The following is a 17644-nucleotide window of genomic DNA, read 5'->3' on the forward strand; positions in this document are numbered from 1 at the left end:
CATAAGCATAACCCACAGATAGACATATGGCAAACACACACACTCTCTCTCACACACACACACACACACGCCCAGAGTGTGACACCTTTAACCTTGGCTTGACAGGGCAGACTGCAGTGTGAGGGAGTGACTCATATGTGACAGTTGGTATCTTGCATCTGTTTATTTAAAGGAACATTCAAAAGTAATGTGTTCCACCGCTAAACAAATAAATGATCTCACATAATGGCCCAAGTTCAAATATTACTTATTACAGAAACGTCCTGTCTTAAATATTTAAGTTAAGACAGGAGGAGTGCAAGATAGGATTTTCCCCAATTTCCTATTACAGAAGCAAATCCCAACTAAGCACCCAAACTTCCCAAAATCTTAAAAACCCTCATAACTCCAGAATAGGCGTTAAGCCATGCCAGCCATAGTTGGAACCCATTTTTACGAAAGTCAGACCGAATAATGTATTGTCCATTGGTGCGGTGTTGTTCCCATACCAGCAGTTTTCTCTTAGTTGGGAGAGTACTGTCTGCAAATGCTGGATTGAGTATTTAGGATTTCTAAACCTGAGAGAGGATGAAGTAAGACAAGACAGAATTTGTAAAGTTAGTTAGGATAGAAACATTGACTTAGGAATTGCTAATCTGTGAGTCCTTTCCTAAATCAAGTCGGAAAGCTTCTTACCGGGGTTACCAAAGAGTGAAACCCAACCTTACCACTTAAAACTTTTGTGTATCTTGTTTACTCACAGAAAAATAGTTCCTCAGTAATGTGTTATGTAGATTGTTGTTTTCTTTTTATTAAGTAATTTAATTTATTTAATTTCTCCGTCAAAAGCACTCTTTTCCCGCCTGAGTAGAGAATTTATTAAGAGGAAATCTTTTAGGTCAAAAAGGTATGGTACATTTTCTCTCTTTCGTTTGATGATTAGGTTAAGAGGAGGCGAGATTCGATCAAGTGGTTGCAGAGGCGGCGCATTTAAGCACTCAGATACCTGTGGGCTCTTTCCTGCTTTCTTTCATTCTACTGTCATCTTTTTCTGACCTTGATTTGTCAGCACTCCCCCAGCCACTGTAGTTCTCAACCAGCTGAAGTGCACTGTTAAAAGATCAGACATCATTTTCTGAATAGTGCTAGTATAACATCATATTTTGACATCAGTTTGAAATCAATTATCAGTGTAAAAAAAAAACATCATTCCCCAGAGGTTCATCAGATTTGACCCGGCAGTGTCCAAGACATTCACTGTGAAGCTTTAGTGCCCTATTAGTCTGGTGGTGGGCAAATCAGGTCTATATTCAAAATGTTGAACCCCAGTATCAAAGTTTCACCCACACAGACGTACAGCTGGAGCCTGATCCATAGTCCCTTAGCCAATCTTTGACTGCAGGGTACAAAAACTTTTGGACTACTTCAATACCAAACCCAGAAAGCATTTTAAAAAGGCCTTTTAGTCTGGGACTGCGGTTCATCCATGTCAGAGAAATTGGTCCTTTATGTACAGCAAGTCTAAAAAGTCAGTGTCCTAATGACTGATTTTTGGTGAAACTGACGCGTAGTTCAGTTTTGCTTTTATGCAGAGAGGACTGGCAGAAAACACAACACCATTGGATTACTTATGTTAAGCAATGCTCATTGACAATGGGCACTATATGCTGTATAACATTAGAGTACATGTGTAGGTCAGAAATATCTACAAGTGATGAATTCGGTGGTGCGTAACCTGTTAAAGGTACAGTAAATTTACCAGCAAACCAGTTTCCCAAATGGACCATAACAGTGATTTTGAATGTTTGGTCCATTTGCTACAATTTATCCACAGTTACATTGCAACAAACCATTGTGCAAATAACGTGGAGGTACTTAAGATTTTGTAATATATAATCACAACCCCTCTTTTTTCAAATAAAATTTTTAAATTGAAACACCAACCTTATAATGTTCTGCTTCTGTGGCTAAAAAAGTCATCGCCATTCATAAACCAAAGAACTGATAATTGGCTGTAAAGCAAATGTTTCTCTAGGGACCGTTTTCCAGCAGAAAGACTGTTTCAACTGCCTAATCTGAGTCATCAAAACACAACAGTGCTGCTGCTTTTACGAAAACTAATGATGACGACTTTATTACAGTGATGGAATAGTGGTGTGAAGAAAGTTTGAAGTCTCTGAAAGTTCATTTTCATGTCGTAGTGGAATGAATGAAACCAATGGCTGGATAAAAGGGAGGGAAAAAAATGATATCAGAGTTCTAAAACACGACTGCTTGCTTTGGGAAAAGATTAGCAGAAACAAAATTAAGCTTAATATGCAAAATTACTGGTAATGTCCTTTAAGCCTAGTGATTTCCAAGATTTCCATATCTGTAATATGATACTTTTTGCACAGTCTGCACAAAGTATCATTGGCAGCTGTAGTGCGCTGTGTGGCTGCTAAGCATGCATGTTGCACTAAATGTGTGATTATGTCTGTGTCGTGTTTGTGTGTGCAGGAGAAGGTGAGGAATATTAAAATCGAATTATGGTAAGGATGAGTGAGTCCAAATGGCCCTATTAGTGACTGGCAGGTGTTATAAATTCAAACTGAAGTATATACAGATACACTCTGGCATTTGATGCGTTGAAATGTGCACTTAATTAAAAAGGCCCATTCACTCCATATATGATATATAAGAGCTTATGTGTGCTGACATAAACAGCATGTGTGAGGGTTTTGTCGGAGTTGCAAATCTGGACAACAGATGGACAGAAACGCTCTCTCACTCTCTCTCTCTCTCTGACCCTGACTTGTCAGTCATGGTGTGACGGACTAAGAATGATCCCTCGGGTGTTTTTCAATTATCATGTCTGCATTAGCAAGGCGAAACAAAACTCGCGCACACACGCACACACACACACACACACACACACACACACACACACACACACACACACACACACACACACACACACACACACATGCACGCACACAGATCTGAAATAATATGGAAATGGCCACGCTGACACAGGTAACCTTGACAATTTAATGAAGTTATAAATAACTGAGCCCATTAAAACATCTACCCTCCTTCCTCGTGATGGGGAAAGGTAGAGAAAGTTAGAGATAAAGATTTAGGGTTGAAGAGGCAAGGGAGGGCAGATGGAGAAAATGCATGCCTTTGAGCAGGGCACTAAACCTTCAACCGTTTCAACAGTGCTGCTGCTCAGCCTATTCTATGTTTTGACTTGTGTTTGCAGGCATAATATATCTCCGGGGTTTAGATTTAATTATCTTGTGCAAATACTGGAAGTTTATGTTTGCTTGGAATATGAAATTAACTAGCAGTTACTGTTATGGACCTGCACACGCCATCAAGCTGTGCTTTATAGTGTGAATGTGAGCTCATATTCACATATTACAGATACTGGACAATACTGTAATGCACATGCAGTTAATTTTCTCACCTTCTACGCCTCTTTGCATTTGTGTGTGTATGTTAGTGAGACAGAGATAAACGTGTATATATATTTCTTTGTGTTTATGTTTGTATTTGTGTGCCTTTATGTCTGCGCTTGGTGATTAGGTGTTTTGTTTTGTCTTGATGTTCTCTTTAATTAACAGTCCCTGAGTGGGACCTACATTTGCATATTTACATATTTGCATAGCTTATGAGTTCCTGGTTGCCTGTCCCAATCAGTATCAGGAGAGATTGCCCTTGGTAACACCTCTAGTTATATTGCTTTCTGCTCTCTCGCTTTAGCCTTTGCTTGGTGTTTTTCCAGAAAGACTCATCTCTCTCTCCTCATCATTGCTTGCTTCCTGTAAACCAACCAGACACGTTCAGAGGAGCATAGAGGAAATGAGATGAATCAGGAAGCTCCTCTTTTGTAGGGTGCACACGGCGCGCGCACACACACACACAACCTCACAAGGAGAATGAGCGGGGAGGCCTGTTGCGTTGTGTTGCTCTGTCCTCTGTGACCTACAGAAAAGAGGCAGCTATTTCCATCATGCCACAGCTTCCCCTCACTGACCAAGTAATGGAGCGCTGCAGTTGTTAGATTGGCTTCCTCGCCTTAAACCACCACTCATCTGCTGCTGGTGGATTTAGAAAAGCAGTTAAGCGCACCATGCATCAGTGTACACGTGTGTGTGTTTGCATGCAGAGCACTGTCATTAGTTTAGGGGTCTGTTTGCATTGTTCCATTTGCTTTACCTGTAATCTCTGTTGAAGAGGGTCATGCATAAACTAACACATCTAACATATGTGTCCTGCTTGATAATAAGCCTATAATAAGTTGATTGGAAGTCATTTGTATTCAGCCACCTGCATCTTAATTTGTATGACTCTCCTGAAGGTCTGCACGGGCAGAATTTCTTCATCCCACACCTGCCCAGAGCGCCCAGTAAGTCTGCTGCAATCAAAGTTAATGTCTTGCACCAGCCCTTAGTCCTTGATTTACTCCGTTTATCCACTCAAATGACCTCTTACAATCCCTGTAATTTTTTTTTTACATTTATAAATTGTTAAAGTCATCAATATATACATAGATATAGAGATATAGATAGATACAGAACTTAATATGACATTATAAACTTCATCTAGTTTAAAATGTGTACACAGACAATCTTTTTATAATAGTAGAAAAAAGTTAGCAGTTGTCAAAAGTTGACAGATAAATAAATAAATAAAATGAAAAGAAATAAATAAACACAGGAAGGGGAAAAATCAATTGGTCACATTATTATGGTGCTCTGTCAAGGTTTTCCTTTCAGCACAATTTTTGACAGCTGCTGCAGTCTTGTAAGTGTATTATGTTTACTGTACTGTAAACAATTTGTGAACTTCTCACTGCCGAACACACTGAAATCTCTGGAAGAGTCTTTTTTATTTGATCTTTACTGGATGGTTTTTTAAACATACAATCTGTAATCGAAGGTTAGACGTGGTCTTTCTATTGCCTTTAGATTATCATGGAGTATCACCACAGTTCATGATGGAGGCTTATGTACAGTATTTGGCCACTTACTGTCGCTTGCTTTACATTCGGCTGATCAGCTGACATTCAACATGACACTATTCTGAAGGCTGAAGTCCTGACACTATGATGACATAACTCAAACTGAATCACAGTAGTTAAATCTGACATTATATGAACAACTACATAACCACAGCAGTTCACTATTGCACACAACAGCATAAGGCTGTTAGATATTTAGCACAAAGTGCAGCACACATGAAAGAGAACCATGAATTTTCAGAGGGGATACTGTGCAGCTTTTTGTGGAGCACACATGACATAAACATGATCAACAAAATGCACTGCCATATATTTTACTGCCAGTGGTGGTTTATGTGTGTCAGCATGAGCACTGTGTTAGGCTGCTTCAGTCAAGCCCCATTTGCATTAGCATCTTTGGCTTGAGTTGCTCATGTTCTGTGTTTGTGTGCATACACACACCACACACATACAGTATGTAGACGACTGACAATGTTTGCATGTAAAGATTAACAGAACTCCCCCTGTATTTTCAGTTATGTCGGTGTGCATAAGCTGCATACTAAGTGTACTAAACACACATACTACATTTAGAATGGAAATATGTGTGTGTGTGTGTGTGTGTGTGTGTGTGTGTGTGTGTGTGTGTGTGTGCAGGTATTATATAACTAAATATTAAGGAAAACACGAAGTATTCTGAGAGTTTGGCATGTGAATTTTCTCTGTTGTCATCAGGGTGTCGTATGATGTACCTTCTTGTAAAAGCAATCATTGTTCCAAGTCCATTATCCCCTCTGCTGTCCAGCTTCTTAATACGTTGTAGCTTTTCTTTTTAATGTATGTGCATTATATTTACTGCTATTTGTTAACAGAAGTCACATATAACTACCTTCCTTAATGTCTGTATGTGTATCGTATATGTATGTTGTGTTTTGCTGCAAGTTGTGTGTATTCAATTGTTCTTTAAAGACAGAATGAGTAGCATTTTCCTAGAAAACAATGTATAGTCTCATACAAAAATAATCCATCTCAATCCTCACTTATGAGCCACTAGAAGTGTGTGTTGATGTGTGTATCTGCAGAGACCATGTCCTCTGCCCAGATTTTCTTGGTTTGCTGAGGTTGGGACTCTTCTGGGTGTTGGCCTTTGGGCAGTGACAGTGTAGCTCCCAGCCAATCACAAAACAAAGTGTCAGATCAATAACATGACATCCAGTAGGAAGCTACAGAATTGGCAGACGTGGATAGTGAAAAAAAAAGGAAATATAGAGACGCAAAATACCAAGTGGACAAAGCTTGTTTCACAATGAGAGTGAATCTGGGGTTGGCTTTCCCCCGCTGGCGAGCTCTGAAGGAGAGGATGAAGATGAAGAGTGACATGATGTTGGCCTGTTTGCTGTTGGACAGGTAGGTCCTAAAGCTGTGCAGAGGCACCACTATTTGTATTTGTATTTGTACTTGTTTCAGGGCAAAATAATTTGGATTCTCATTTGGGAAAAAAAAGTGGGCATGGCTCAAACCAGAAGTGATTTTTTTAATTTTTGGAATTTAACTAATATAAAATGCCTGACATTCCTGCTCATTAAAACTCTGTAGGTTTGGGAAACCCACTCTACCAACTATACTTTCTGCAAAAATAATCTAGCTTTGAAAAAATGTGGCTCCTATCTCTCTTTGTGACCAGCGTCTGAATGAACTCCAGTCAGTAGAGTTTCCCAGCATGCTTTTGGGCAGTGGACATTTATTTAGCCCAGTTCATTGTTGTTTGGCTCTTGTTCCCTATGTAGTGATTTAGTTTGCATGTGTATTATATAAATGTGGTGTTTGTTTTGTGTTAGTAAGTTTAAAGATTATTTGTGCAACGTGACTGTTATTGTTTATTCTTTTGGTGTACCTCCATCCGCTACGCATTTTGTTACATGACATCTGGGCTTATGCTGCTTCAAAGTAAAAGACTGGGTCTCTGAGATAGCCAAAAAAAATCCCTTACAGGTTAACCAAGACTGCAAAGATATTACACGAAATTTCTCAAGCTGAACTTTTGGAAAAATGAGGGGTAATTTATTCGTCAGAAAGCCAATATTCATTACTTGCCAAATATGGATTCAGATTCTGGTGCATCCCTAGTAGGTGCAGGCAGGCCAAATTATTTCCTAGAAGGGTGATGGAATGTTTTACATTTTACATTTTGGGTGGTCGTTTCTTTCTGTCACCATCCCAGGAAACCAAAACTCGCTGTCAGCAGTTAACTCAGCCAGGGCGGAGGGGCCAGCTTTGAATGCTGTGTTTACAAACTACAACTGATAAATCCTACTCATTCTGCCTTTAAGGGACTAATAAGGTTGTCATGAACTTGAATATGAACTACCAGTTAAGTCCTCTTCTCCTGCATACACGCACACAGTCGTGCTCATTTGGTTAGTAACTGGAGTTAACTTCACTACCTGATTCAAGCAGGACTCGGAACAACTAGCTGCAAATCTTGTTGAGTATCAGTTTGGCCAGAAAAGCACAACACATCCTCTGAAAGTCTTTAAACTGAATGCTAATCAATGGAGGTTCATATAACATCCCAGTAAAGGAATCAAGTCAGGTCAATATGCAGAGTGACAGGTACTGTGCTTAGTATGGCTTGTCCTGCCCCTTGTCCTGTATCTGATGTCCAGTTGTCCTATTGAGTCACCTTGAGTCCAAAAGCTGTCAATATCCTTCCACACTGATTCTGTTTTGATGTTGGACTGCAACCTCAAGAGATACTGTAAGTTCCCTGTCTCTCCCTCTCATCTGGACTGGCTATACAACTACAGTACATATACTAACTATACACACAGTGGCAGTCACAGACTATTTCACTGCAACATGAACTTTTCTGTAACAAAACACCCATGATCATAGAACTTCAGGCTTTCTTATTAGTTTGGTAAGTACTGAGCAAATGTGTCTCTATTTTATCTCCATAACTTTTTTGGAGGCATCCAGGGAAATTTTGCACTTTGCAAGTGGCTGTATGCCAATGTCTGATTAATAAATAGCTATCAAATACTTATAAATTTGCTGTTCTCATTCCACAGAAAGATAACAACGTGATTGTAGCTTGTGATAGTTGTGGCTTCAAAGCACACAAATATTCTCACACATGCTTCCAATTTGCTGTCGTCTGCAAGATGCGCAGTTTGGCTTGAGCTGCGGAGGCAACAATCAGTGGCCAAATCAGTCTGTAGCAGTGGCAACTGATTGTTGTTGCAAGCTGCATTGTTTCCTCTTAGCACTAATTAAGGGGATAGCGCAGTAGAAATACACTCAATCAAAGCAATCAAGGGTGCTTTTATGACCACTGAGTAGCACAGCATGTGTCTCTGTGAAGTCTTGTGACAGAGGCCCAATTTCTCACAGATTAAAAAAGTCATCTCGAAGCTGACTTATTGGGGGCTTGAGTTCTTTGTGAAGGGATCAGACCACCACTTTTCACCACAGCTCTAGACAGCACCAATTTTAACACCTGATCAGAGGCAACAAACACATGTGCTTGTCCTGTGCAGCAAAAGCAATAGTGGGTTGTGTGTGAAGGGCCACAAGCTGGCAAACTGACAGGCGGTGTAAATCAGTCTGGATTTTATGGCTTTGCATTTCCACTAACACGTTTTTGCTGACTTTTCTTTCTGAAAGGTCCAAGAATGAAACAAAGCAGACAACAAGCAACTGTAAGTAATGTGGTCCGTGGTGTAGACACATGACCAGATGCCTCAATCGATCATAAAATAATTCTCAAACAAGTCTGAGATCACACATGTAGATAGGCTGCTGTGGGTCCAAATGCACAAATTATCAATGGGCCCCTATTCCAGACCCTGTTTTTGTCACTCAGTCCTCAGTGGCAATAATTCTGGTAATCAAACATATATGTACATACATGTATAAACATAAATACTTACATACAGACATACAAACAACTCCTGGCATGCTCTCTCACTGCTGCTTAGACCTTTGGTTGCAGCCAAACCTATCGTGGGAAGCCATTTGAAGTAGCAGTGAAAAAAATAGAACTTTAGAGATAGCCAATGTGTGACAATCGAGCAACATGGGTTTTTAGATTAGGAAGAAAGGCTCCTCAATGAAGTTTTAAGCCTGCACGTATTATTCATAATATGTAGCTTGCAGTTCCAAGCTAAATGACCAACCATCCACTCCTCCATTACTGGGGATGAGCACCATCAAAAGTGCAGTGACAATAGCTGCAGTAAATGTGTTTTCAATTTGACAGTTTTAGTTGTTTTGCAGTCAGCTTGAAGCATAAGTACTAAAACACTGAAATACTGAACGCAGACTCAAATGCAATTTTGTCCTGACATTTAAATAAAGTTTTATGGTTTGCATTATTATTTGTCATAACATTCATTACATACTGTTGGCAACGGAGGGATCCACTCCTACTGGGAGAAGATAGAGGCTGTGGATGAGAGTGAGGGTTGGTGTGAACTGCTCTGCCAGCCACCAGGTGGGATTAAGCCAAAGCTAACAAGGCACCATAGACATAACAAGCTATGACACACATCTCACTGGGGTTGACATGGAGAATGCCCTCAAGGCTCAAGGTAGAATTGACTTTGATGATGGTACTTTATCACACACTTGGAAACAATAGAATTCAATTTATATATGGATCTCACCATGGCAGACAAAAAAAAAAATATACATATAAAAGAAAACTGCTCCACTATCTGATCATAGGAAAAGAGAGAGAAATATCTGAAACATTTGGAAGCAACACACAGAGAATCTGTTTGCGGATTAAGTGCTAGCAGCCTTGGATGGATTTTGTAACCCCAAGATGAATGAGATCATAGAGAGATACAACTTTTTCACAAGAAAAGAAGGTCAAGAAGAGAGTCTGGATAGATATCTAACTCATCTAAGCACTTAACCAGCGGTATGGCACTTTTGTGAGATTGCATACTCTTTGACTAGGGAGAGGAATATAACATGGGATTCACAGTTTAAAAAAGAGCACATTCACAGGGAGATACAGATGTGATGTTAGACAATTGCAAGCAGGGGCTGAATGTTCAAACAGTCATTGCCTCATTGACTTTGAGTCAAACTCAAAATCATTGAGACAATGAGTGCTTTCACAATGAGGCAAAGACAAAAAAAAAGTAAGACAGAATTAGCAGAGATTTGCACTCTAAATTGTGAGTTGTATAGACAAAGTTATGAAAGGAAAAAGGAAAAATGCCCTGCTTAAGGATAGACTTGCAAGAGTTGTGGTAAAAACAACCACTTTGCAAATCATTAATGAAAACAGTAGCAAATGCTACAGGGGTCATTCATTTAAACATGAGCATGAAAAAGAATTTGGTCAGATTTCATTTGGACTGTGAAACATCCTGCAGCATTACAAGGAGTGATACAGACTCCAGTTTGTGGTTGTTGGGCAGAAAAGGCTACGGCCTATTTTAGAGAAAGGTTCGAGTGAAGCGATGGAGCTGATGACAGCACCACAACATCCTCTCTATGGTAGATGGTTAGAGGAGCACATTAAGGAGTATGGTAAGGAGTATGCAAATGTGTTACGAGGAAGACAGGCTCTTTAAAGGTAAACTAAAGCTAGAAGTTGATCCAACTGCAGAACCACTGAAGCTCCCACAGAGAAGGGCAGCAGTGGCTCTTTACATTCAACTCAGAAAGGAATGGAAAGTCAACAGCAAGGAGGGATCACACCATCAGTGAAAGGAGCAGTGAGTGGATTAGTAATAACCAGCGCTGACCAGTAGGAAGCCAATGTGTAAACTGTGAGTGTTCACTGGCTTTTCAAACACTTACAAAGCACTACAGAGGAGACACCACCCTCTATCTATCATGGAAGATGTGCTGCCAGGTTTGAAGAGAGTAAGAGTGATGTGAAGGATGGATTCTGGCACACTGAGCTGGATGAAGAATTACAATATTTGCCACACTCTGTGGCAGTGGTTACAAATGCCAGTGGGAATAAGCCTGCCTCCAGAGATCTTACAAAGACAACCAATTAAGCACTGGAGGGACTAGTTGGTGTTAAGATTATTGTAGATGATATCCTGATTGTAGTTGTATTGAGGAATTTGTTGCAGAATACTGGACAGATGCAGACCATGCAGTGAGAAGCTGAATCAAAAGAAGCTCCAGGATAGCACAAAGTGACAGCCACCAAAGTGGCCCATCAATGTAAAAGGGTTCCTGTGTTTTCTTGGCATAGTCAACTACCATCTCAAGTTCTTTCTCCACCTATCTGACCTCTGTGGACCTTTGTGGGGGCAGGCAAACAAGCATGCGATGTGGAAGTCGGCAGAGTGTCATGGCCTATCCTTTGGTAGGATCAAGAAGGTGATCTCACAGACACCTGTACCCCAGTCCTGTAACCCGGCAGACTCACTGACATTGCAGTGTGTTGCATCAGGCAGTGGGCTTGAACAGCCCTAATAGAAAATGGACAGCCTGTTGCATATGCCAGTAGAGCCCTGACAGAGATACAAAGGGGATATGCACAGATTGAAAAAAGAGCTGTTAGCTGTGCTCTATGGAATAGAGAGGATTCATCACTTTACATATGGATGACCTGTGGATGCTCAATCAGACCATAACCCATGTCCAAACCACTGCAAAGCCCCAAAAGGCAAAAATGCATGCAGATCAGGCTACAAGCATATGAATTCATCGTGCCCTGTTAGTACCCTAGAAAACATTTACAGTACCATTGCCTTTTATGCTGTGTAGGGCTTATTTCATGAGACAGAAGACTAGAGGCCCAGTTGAGAAGGAGGTTGAGTCAGTCAAGATGGTGCATTACCTGCCAGTATCCAGTGAAAGACTCCCGGCTATTTAGAAAACCGCAGAATTTGACCCAGACCTGTAAATACTGAAGAGGGTCATTCAGCAGGACTGGCCTAAAACAAAAGTACATGTCCCTGGGGAAGGGACCATGTATTTCTGCCACAGAGATGAGTGGAGTGTGCACACTGGAGTTATTTTTATAGTGGAGTGTGTGGTACTGCTGGCAGTAGTAAGGTCAGAGATAATGCAGGGAATCCATATTACTTAACATATTGGCATAGAGTGATGTCTGGCGCATGAGTGTCTACACTTAGACTTAGACTTAGAAGATCTTTATTGTCCCCTAGGGGCAATTTTGTGTGCAGCACATACATAAAACACATACATCTACACTAAATACAAGACACACACAGGTCACACAGACCTATCATGCATAGATTCCCTAACACAGAGAATAAATAAGGTAAATAATGTAAATGATCTAGAATAAATAACCTAACCAGTAAGACTTGCCCATACTTAAGATGCACTCCTCATTGGGTGATCATTTGTACACATCACACCGCTGCCCAAAGCTTGTTTAGTTGTGTGATTGCCATGGGAAGAAATGAGTTTTTGGCCCTATTTGTTCTAATATTGGGATGTCTGTACCTTCGCCCTGAGGGGAGAAGTGTAAATTCCCCTGAGAGTGGGTGGGTTTTATCCACCCACCTTGTCCACCTTATGGGTCAGCCTGGTCAGATAAAGATGGTATAGATCAGTCTGCTGCCTCCCAATGATCTTCCCACTAGTTCTCACAAGTTTCCCCAGTTTGTTTCAATGGGTGACTTTAGAATTACCATACCAACATACAATACAATAAGCAAGAATATGCAATAAGCAAGAATAAACGTGCCGCAGGTCGCCACTGTGCAGCGCCCCAGGTATGAATCATACACAACTAAAACCATAGATGGAAAAGTGTAACATACTCATAGACTTGAAAAATCCCAACAACATTTCATACTGGTATTTTATTTTAAATGCCATTTAATATGTCTGAGTCCTTTGTTTAGTTTTTGCTTATTGTTGTAATCTCAGCATCATTCTAAATCAGGGCTTGCACCCTCAATGTGCCTTCCAAAAAACTAAATAAGGTGCCTTGTTAATTTGGGCTATCAATCCAACTATTAAAAGAGACTTGAATTCTTGTACGGTCTGTTAGTACAGTTAAATGCAAAGGAAACATTTGCAGTGTGATTCTCCCTAAGCCCGGACAGGCAATCAGCTGCATACATCACAGTCTCAAAAGAAAACACTGCCGACGGTCAGCATCACATCAGGACAGAATGAAAGCATGTCACTGTCATTTGATAGATACGCCCCCGAACTGACGATACATGGGCAACCTAACAATGACTGCATAGGCAACCTGTCAAGAACATAACACAAAAGAACCCCACGTTATATTTGTTATATCCTTTTCATGGCACAGTTATTTTGAAAAATCCCATGAGGAGACATTAAAAGTGAACATGAAATCAGTTATAAGAAAATAATTAGTTGTGGGAAAGAATGACTTCATATTTTTTGCAAAAAAATTGAGTTGTGACTGTGACTTGTACATGCATGGGCCAGGTTGAAGTTTTTCTAGAGGCAGCCTCTAGCAGGCGTTAGAGGGACTGCCTCTGCTGCCAGGTCTGCACTGGCCTCAAACATCAGACGTCATATGAATTGATAACAGAGCAAGGTCAGGTCTTGATGTGGAGCAGGAGACATCTCAGGAGGATCAAGGAAATAGCAGCTAAACAGCTAGAAAATCCACCACTGAGCAGCTTTTGGAGACGCAGACACAATTGAAAGACAGTGGCTCTGAAGCAATGATGATTCTTCTGGGTGGGAGACAAAACAATGCGAAGATTTAGCTACGTAAAGGCTCAAACATTAAGTCAGGCAGGTCTGTTAGGCCAGGATATTTCAAAGACTGAGCCACTTTGTGGCACAATCCCACAGACCTTTGCACAGTGGGAGTGAACATACACACAAGAAAAGAATTCATGGACTTTTAAATGGTTGTGGACTGATTATTCCTGTGGCAATTTGTTCAGTGTAGGTGAAAAAGCAGAGCACTGTTAATGGTACATTGAGTGCTATCTTGCTAATGAACATTGACTCAGTTTCTACTTAGTGTTGCTGCTCATGGACTGTTACTCTGCTTAATGTGTTGTGCTACTGATGAGCAATTAGGCTACTCAAATATCAGTTGGTATTGTTACTCCACCACTTTTGAAGACTGTTGCTGAGCGAAAAACAGAACATGTAAATTATGTGTTTCTGGTCAGACGGTGTGACCTGCTGTGCAGTCACAGTAGGAAAATAGGTGTACTGAATGCCGGCTTGATCTTAAGTCTTAATCATAAGTTAACATTACTGCTCTATACACTGTGTAGTAACAGTCCAAGCCCACAATACTGATGATTAGGGCATATAGACACGGCAGCCCCATTCAGCAAACATGTAATTGTATGTACACATAGCAAAAGTAAACCTTAATTAACTCACAAAACTGTAATCTGACACAGTGGCCAGGGGCTACAAATAACTGCACAGCACTGACACAGCAACCTAATCATACAAATCAGACACCAGCCCACAGCCTTATATTTTCTCTAAAGTCACCAGTAAGTACTCCTCACGTCCAGCTTCCTGGCTCTTTCACCTTCAATGGAGATAATAGCTGGTCCACAAAGCCTCTCATGACTCATGCTGCTCCTTAGGTAGTTTTTTCACAAGTTTAATTTGGAGTATGGCTGACATACAACATGTACTTCCAGAAGTCATACACACCATTCAACAAAAACTAGGACCAATTAGGTCGTTGCCCCCTGCTGCTTGTCACTAACTGAAATAATAAATGGCAATTCTTTTCCCCCATGTCCAAAGAAGCTGGAAGTGATTAGATCCTTTTGGATTTATGTCCTTGACACAATGACGCAAATTCATACTTCTTCTAGTGCTTTAAAGTTGGAATAATACATTTCTAAAACTACATCATCATCTCGTATTCAAAGTGAGGGTGTGCGGCCACCACAGGCACTCAGAGCTGGCAACTCTTCCCTCCTCTCTTCTCCTCTCCTCTCATCTCAGACCCACTGAATGTGCAAGGACATGGCAACACTGATCAAAGTTTTTGAAAAGCCATTTTAGGTACCTTTAGGTAGCTGTTTGGGTTGCCTCTCCTTATTATTAACAGTGCGTTCTCTGTTGATATCCTGTGATCTCGAAATGTCTTGAGCTGAAAATGTTTTGTTGGTAGCTAATGAGCAGGTATTTTCCTTTAAATGCATTTTGATGAAGCCAGTGTACTTCAATTCACAGATAAAGACATGGTTGTTATATGGTCTGATACCTTAGACACATTTTGACATGCAGTTGCTAATTCACCCATACACAGGAATTTAGAGTAGAATGTACTCCACAAGTTAGTGTCACATTGAAATGCAAGAAGTTAAGCCTCCATTCACACCAAGCATATTTGGTGCAGTTTATTCAGACTCTATTGGATTTATTCACCAGGTGAGCCCCTACAAATACAAGTCTTGGCCCTCTTCCATGAGATCTGCCACGCAGTTTGTTAGGAATGGAAACTGTATAGTTAACGAATCACATCGTTTATTTGCTGTCAATAGTTCTATGAAGTAGTGGTGGAACAATAACACAATATCAGAATACTTCCTCTTGTGAGATGTTATTGATACACCTGTGCCAAGTATCAATATTTGAGTTTTCAGCTTAATTTGCGCAGATTCACACTTGAGTTCCTATAAGGCGTATTTGTTCTCTGCCCTTAGGTATTTTAACTGGAACTGAAAACATTGAAAAACATGATTGATTTCTTCTTACTGAAAAAAAAAAATTGCCTTTTCCAGATAGTGATATATCATTGCTGATTATATTACAATATATTGCATATCACAGAACATAAACAAGGGGTTCCTCTCCAGCAACACATTTGACAACTTAGTAGTTGCTATATCAATCCTGTGTTTCTCTGCTGCACTCTACAGTTTCCCTCTGTTCTATTTTATGTACATGACCCTTTTGGAAATGCTTTTTCCCATTGCCTTTATATGAGAAACCCTAGCATAACAGAAAGAAGTGCAGGCAAACCACAGTCTGGACTGATGCTCAGCTTTTTCCTTGTGTGTTCCTCACTGGCATGGACATTGGACAAGGTAAATTACAGCCAACAGTGCAGACAAGTCCATCATTCTAAAGTTAAAGGGACAGGAATAAGATCTGTTTTTAACCACTGCCACCCAAACCTCCACCAAAATCCTAACCTGATGGGATGACAGCTCACCAAAACTCTAACATTACTTCTGAGTCAGTGTAACTTTTGTTTACCAGCCTTGTTTTGTTTTTAATTGGCCGGTGTGAGAAAATTAATTGTCACAATGTAACAAAACTTGAACAAAAAAAAAATTAACTGTTGTGACTGTTCCCACATTTGACACACAGAGATAAACATAATAAACTTTTTTTTTTTTTTTTTTGTAAGCCATTGTCCTAAAACTTTTGGAGCTCTCTGTAGGTTACCCATGCATTACTTGTGGCACACACCATATTTAATTAGGCTTCCTGTCAATCCACACAGTCCCCAAGCAGTCACATCTGCCTGCTTGCTCACACCCACAGCACGGGACAAGACACCCTGTGAGTCTGTTAAGACCCAAAGGACCTGCGGGAATCCTGTAATTATGAAACTCTCTCTCTATCTAAGCCCTAACCAAATAAATGTCTCTGCTTTGAATTTCCTTTTGCAGCCAGTCAAACATGATTTAAACACATGATATTCAGGTAAAGTGCCCGTCTGGTTTTATTATTTCTCATGACCATACAGAGTGTTGCTGTCTGAGGGAAGAAGTTCTGTGCTTAATGGTGGGGGTTTTAAAAAGCCATGGCAGTGCTTGTTAGTGTTTTGTCGGTTCACTGTGGTAGGCTCTGCATTGTTGCTTTTCTGTATGTTCTCTTAAATCCAGCTACAGATGTCAGACATTGATTTAGCTATGCTGTTCTGTAAGTCATAGATGCTCGCTGAAAGAGACACCCACTCAATACAAGGAACACAAAGCAACATGAATGGAATGAGTAGCATCACATACTGTACTCTGCCCCCGCACCACCACCAACAAGCAGAAACCAGAGCCTGGCAATGCTGTTTCCACCAGCTGCGTGTGTGTGTGTGTGTGTGTGTGTGTGTGTGTGCGTGCGTGTGTGTGTGTGTGTGTGTGTGTGTGCGTGTGTGCGTGCGCGTGTGTGTTCTGGCCTAATGCCCAATTCTCACCACAGGGCAGAATGAGTCCTCTGAAGGGACAAGGCTGATTATCTAAAGGCAGCTCTTTCAGGAGTGTCTTATCCAGCATTCTGCCTCATTTGTGCTGAGACAGCAAGGAGCCCCTTAAGGCCAGCCTCTCTGTACACACACACACACACACACACACACACACACACACACACACAAGTTTCAAGCAATGCAGTGCTATGGTTTGGCTCAACATTGCTACCTGAAACCCAGGCAGACATAGACAGATAATCACCACTATACCACTATACTGTACATCATTCACATCCTCAGAATACAAATGCACAAATACATTTGTAATATATGTGGGTAAATACTCACATTATATGCACATATATATGTCTCTATAACCTCACAGTTGACACATTGCAGCTGCAGCTATTGCTGGTAACCTAACAGACACTGAAGTGCCATACCAATTCCAAGTTTCTGGTATGAAAAAGGAGCATGACTTTTGACAAGAGATTTGACAAGATGACACAATTCATCTCTATGAACTCCTTGATGCCGAGTCCGAAATATTGCTGTCT

General features: G+C 40.6%; 1 protein-coding gene across 1 annotated transcript in view; it reads right to left on the reverse strand.

Annotated features, from left to right (window-relative positions):
* The window catches only part of gfra2b (GDNF family receptor alpha 2b), a 97448-nt gene that overhangs the window by 11913 nt on the left and 67891 nt on the right, over positions 1-17644 (reverse strand). The gene's annotated exons all lie outside the window — the stretch shown is intronic.

The sequence above is a fragment of the Myripristis murdjan genome, chromosome 12 (genome assembly GCF_902150065.1).
Source record: "Myripristis murdjan chromosome 12, fMyrMur1.1, whole genome shotgun sequence".
Lineage (NCBI taxonomy): Eukaryota > Metazoa > Chordata > Actinopteri > Holocentriformes > Holocentridae > Myripristis > Myripristis murdjan.